The sequence below is a fragment of the Etheostoma cragini genome, chromosome 14 (genome assembly GCF_013103735.1).
Source record: "Etheostoma cragini isolate CJK2018 chromosome 14, CSU_Ecrag_1.0, whole genome shotgun sequence".
In the NCBI taxonomy this organism is placed as follows: Eukaryota; Metazoa; Chordata; class Actinopteri; order Perciformes; family Percidae; genus Etheostoma; species Etheostoma cragini.
The window spans coordinates 25,040,112-25,045,590 of record NC_048420.1 but is presented as its reverse complement, the minus strand read 5'-3'; positions in this window follow the sequence as shown (position 1 = coordinate 25,045,590).

The following is a 5,479-nucleotide window of genomic DNA, read 5'->3' as shown; positions in this document are numbered from 1 at the left end:
AGAGACACCAGAGAGAACTATTGGACTTGCAGGACCTGGAGGACCTGCAGGACCTGTTGAACCTGCAGGACCTGCAGGGCCTGCAGGACCTGTTGAACCTGCAGGACCTTTTGAACCAGGACCTGTAGAGCAGAACAGGAAAATTACTGTCAATGATAGACACGCGGAAACATAAAGACAGGTGAATGGATAGATGGGTGAATAGATAGGTAAAGATATAGATGGATAGTGTGTCTGGACTCACCACTCAGATCCTGGTTGTCATGGGAACCACCTGCTGCTGCCACACCTGCAGAGAAACACACCTGAGATTAACTCGAGTTAATCAGTAACACTCCGTCCGGAGTTTAGCCCCGCCCAGGATAATTGTGATTGGTCTAAAGAGATGCCAATAACCAGAGCAGGTTTCTCTTCTCTTCAGTAAAGCTGTGGAGGACAGTCTGGACACGAGAGACCACAATGTACGGTCTCACCATTGGTTTGGTTGTTATTTTCAATAACTTTATAAAATTTATTAATTAACATTCCATACTTTCCCATTTTTTTGGGTCTATGAATATCCATCTAGCTCTCTACTTTACTGTACTTTTTTAGAATATTTGTCAGGCTTTTCTGCCTTTAAGGGGCAGGAAATTGTCACAGGTCAGAATCAAACCCTGGACCTCTGTGTCGAGGCCTCTATGTATACGTGTGCCTGGACCACTGGCCCACCCCGGACACCAGTTGGGTTGTCATGCAGTTCAGTTGTCCTCCAGCAGGCGGCCTTATTCCAGGTCCAGGATGTGGATCCAAGCGGACCAGCTGAGTTCAGGTCCAGGATGTGGATCCAAGTGGACCAGCTGAGTCCAGGTCCAGGATGTGGATGTGGACCAGCTGAATTTAGGTCCAGGATGTGGACTGCTCAAATTGCATTTATCTGGATTGAATCTGAGATACATGAGGGTGGACTTACCTGAACCTGCGGCTGCCGCTAACACCGCCACCGTGACAGTGGTCTGATGGCCGACTGCCAGTCCTGGGGGGAGGGGGTGTGGGGGATCAGAAGGTCAGGATGAATAAAACGTCTGTTTCCACTTTATTAAAAACACCAGACGGAGACGGATCAGTTTCACTCCCTAACAAAGATGCTCTCTAGTTATTTCGGGATTGAATGGACCCCACATGGAGGTCAGAGACACTGTCTCCTTAAAAATGTGTGTCCCTGTGCAGAGACACTGTCTCCACGGCAACGGTTGTCCCTGTGCAGAGACACTGTCTCGTGGTGACTAAAGGTGGGTCTGGACTTGTTTTTCTCCCAATCCTGCAAGCGGTTCTGATATTGTTCTTGGTCTTCCAGATCTTTACCTTCCACTGTTCCCATGGTGATGACGGCCATTTTTTAATTCCATTCTCAACAGAGGAGATCGGCGTCTGAAAACGCTTTGCTATCTTCCTCTTCTTCTTCTCCTGCTTTGTGAGCGTCAACTATTTTTAATTTCAGTTTCCTAGACAACTGCTTAGAAGTAGCCATGGTGCTGATTGTTGGTGGAGGGGGGGGGGTGGGGGGGGGCAGATGAGTCTGGGGGTTAAGGGGGTGCATGGTAGAAACTCTGCAGGGGCCCAAACTTTTGCAGAAGCCAAATGTTTTTGGTTTCTGTTATTTTGAAAGTCTAAATGATTTTTCCATCTTTTCTTGGCTTTCTTCATGCACATTATTTACAATTTTTTACCTGGGTGGCACAAACCTTCAAACCACGCTGTATATTGTGTCTATTGTTCTGTATATTGTGTGTATTTTCCTTTATTTTGTGTCTATTTTCCTGTATATTGTGTCCATTTTCCTGGATATTGTGTCTGTTGTCCTGTATATTGTGTCTATTTTCCTGTATATTATGTCTTTTCTCCTTTATATTGTGTCTATTGTCCTTTATATGGTGTCTAATGTCATTTATATTGTGTATATTGTCCTGTATATTGTGTCCATTGTCCTGTATATTGAGTCTATTGTGTCATATATTGTGTCTATTGTCCTTTACATTGTGTATATTTTCCTTTACAGTGCGTCTATTGTCCTGTATATTGTGTCTTTTGTCCTTTATATTGTGTCTATTGTCCTTTTGTCTCCCTGGCCCAGGGGCCACAGATCTAAATTAGCTTATAGCTAACTGTGTTACAGGAATTGAACTGTAATGGTCCCTGATAGTTACACTTTTTGAGTCTAATATGCAGTGAGGAAAATACGTATTTATTCCCTGCTATTTTGCAAGTTCTCCCACTTAGAAATCATGGAGGGTCTGATGTCCTCGTAGGTGCATGTCCACTGTGAGAGACATAATCTAAAAAAACATCCAGAAATCACAATGTGTGATTTTTAAACTATTTATTTGTATGATACAGCTGCAAATAAGTATTGAACACCTGTCTATCAGCTAGAATTCTGACCCTCAAAGACCTGTTAGTCTGTCTTCAAAATGTCCCCCCCCACTCCATTTATTATCCTAAATTGGATGCACCTGTTTGAGGTTGTTAGCTGCATAAAGACACCTGTCCACCCCATACAATCAGTAAGAATCCAACTACTAACATGGCCAAGACCAAAGAGCTGTCCAAAGACACTAGAGACAACATTTTCCACCTCCACAAGGCTGGAAAGGACTACGGGGACATGTCCAAGCAGCTTGGTGAAAAAAGGTCCACTGTTGGAGCAATCATTAGAAAATGGAAGAAGCTAAACATGACTGTCAGTCTCCCTCGGACTGGGGCTCCATGCAAGATCTCACCTCGGGGGGTCTCAAGGATCCTAAGAAAGGTGAGAAATCAGACCAGAACTACACGGGAGGAGCTGGTCCATGACCTGAAAAGAGCTGGGACCACCGTTTCCAAGGTTACTGTTGGTAATACACTAAGACGTCATGGTTTGAAAACATGCATGGCCCGGAAGGTTCCCCTGCTTAAACCAGACAATGTCAAGCCCTGTCTTAAGTCTGCCAACGACCATCTGGAGGATCCAGAGGAGTCATGGGAGGAAGTCATGTGGTCAGATGAGACCAGAATAGAACTTTTTGGTCATAATTCCACTAACTGTGTTTGGAGGAAGAAGAATGATGAGGACCATCCCAAGACCACCATCCCTACTGTGAAGCATGGGGGGGGGTTTCTGCACATGGGACAGGGCAACTGCACTGTATTAAGGAGAGGAGGACTGGGACCATGTATTGGGAGATTTTGGGGACCAACCTCCTTCCCTCAGTTAGAGCATTGAAGATGAGTCGAGGCTGGGTCTTCCAACATGACAATGACCCGAACACCACAGCCAGGAGAACCAAGGGGGGCTCTGGAAGAAGCAGATCAAGGTTCTGGAGGGGCCTAGCCAGTCTCCAGACCTAAACCCAACAGAGAATCTTTGGAGGGAGCTCAAACTCCAGCCCAGAAACCTGACTGGTCTAGAGAAGATCTGTGTGGAGGAGTGGGCCAAAATCCCTTCTGCAGGGTCCCAGACCTGGTGAAGAACTACAGGAACTGTTGGAAACAAAGACTGCTGGAACAAATATTAACATTGATTTACTCAGGTGTTCAAATACTTATTTGCAGCTGTATCATACAAATAAATAGTTAAAAAATCATACAGTGTGATTTCTGGATGTTTTTTAAGATTATGTCTCTCACAGTGGGCATGTCTATCACAGTGGACATGCACCTACGAGGACAATTTCAGACCCTCCATGATTTCTAAGTGGGAGAACTTGCAAAATAGCAGCGTGGTAAAATACTTGTTTTCCTCACTGTATATACACGTATATTCATATATATATATATACATATATACATGTATACACATATATTTAGGTCTTTAAATGCAGTTTGTGTTTATGCAGCTTTATGTCAATGTTATCTCACCCTCAATCTTATCCTGACTCTTGGAGTCATCTTCATCTGGAAAGGAAACACATCCAACATTTATTCCTCTAATTAAAGATGGTTTAACAACATTTAACTGATAAATGTTAATAACATGATTTATACATTTCAGACTTTCAGATTTCCTCTGAGCACCTTTTAATGTTCCACTTTATTTATTTATAATATATTATATGGTGAATTAGAGAGGAATGCATTTAGAGTTGTCATTTGTGTCTCCTTGTGGTAGTTTTGTGTCTCTTTGAAGTTGGTTTGTGTTCCCCAAGATACACAAACCAATTTTAAAGAGACACAGAACTACCACAAAAAGACACAAACCGACTTCCAAGAGACACAAAACTACCACAAAGAGACACAAACCGACTTCGAAGAGACACAAAACTGCCACAAAGAGACACAAAGAAACTTTAAAGAGACACAAAACTACCTCAAATTGACACAAAGGGACTTCGAAGAGACATAAAACTACCACAAAGAGACACAAACTGACTTCAAAGAGACACAGACCGACTTCAAAGAGACAAAAAATTACCTCAAAGAGGCACAAACTGACTTCAAAGAGACACAGACTGACTTCAAAGAGACACAAACCGACTTCAAAGAGACACAAAACTACCTCAGAGAGACACAAACAGACTTCAAAGACACACAAACCTTCTTCAAAGAGACACAAAACTACCACAAGACACCAACCGACTCAAAGAGACACAAACCACCACCCAGACACACGGGGAGGCAGTGGAGAGTAGAATCTGAAGTTCCTGGAATCACGCTGTCCAACCGGCATTTTACTGCTGCTGTCTGTTATCATCAGATATATTTCATATTCATTTAATGTTTTTAGTTTCTATAAAGTCTGACTAAGTTGTATTGTACACAAGTATACAGACAGTAAAGGTTTTTGTTTATATTTCAAAATAAAAGCATGTTGTTGCAGCCTACCCTCATCCTCCTCAGACAGCTCCCCCTCCTCCGTCACCTCCACCTCCACCTCCTCCGTCTCTTTCTCTGGAACACAACACACTCCGTCTACACAACATGTCCTGATATCGCAATATATCAATAATATAACAATATGAGATTATAACAATGACAAATGTTTTTACCCTCCACAGGAGCCGTAGTAACCATCATCGTCAGGACGACGACCATGGACACAATCAGCACGTTTCTGTCGGGAATCAGAATCAATATATTATGAATATATATTTATTGGGCTATATATATACACTTACTGTATATACATATATATGTACTGTACATATATAGTACAGGCCAAAAGACACGGCGGTTGGAACCAAAGATCTCAAACTTCAGACTCATCAGACCAGAGCCCAGATTTCCACTGGTCTATTGTCCGTTCCTTGTGTTTCTGGTCCAAACAAATCTCATCTGCTTGTTTCCTCTCCTTAGCAGTGGTTTCCTAGGCTTGTTTCCTCTCCTTAGCAGTGGTTTCCTAGGCTTGTTTCCTCTCCTTAGCAGTGGTTTCCTAGCCTTGTTTCCTCTCCTTAGCTGTGGTTTCCTAGGCTTGTTTCCTCTCCTTAGCAGTGGTTTCATAGGCTTGTTTCCTGTCCTTAGCAGT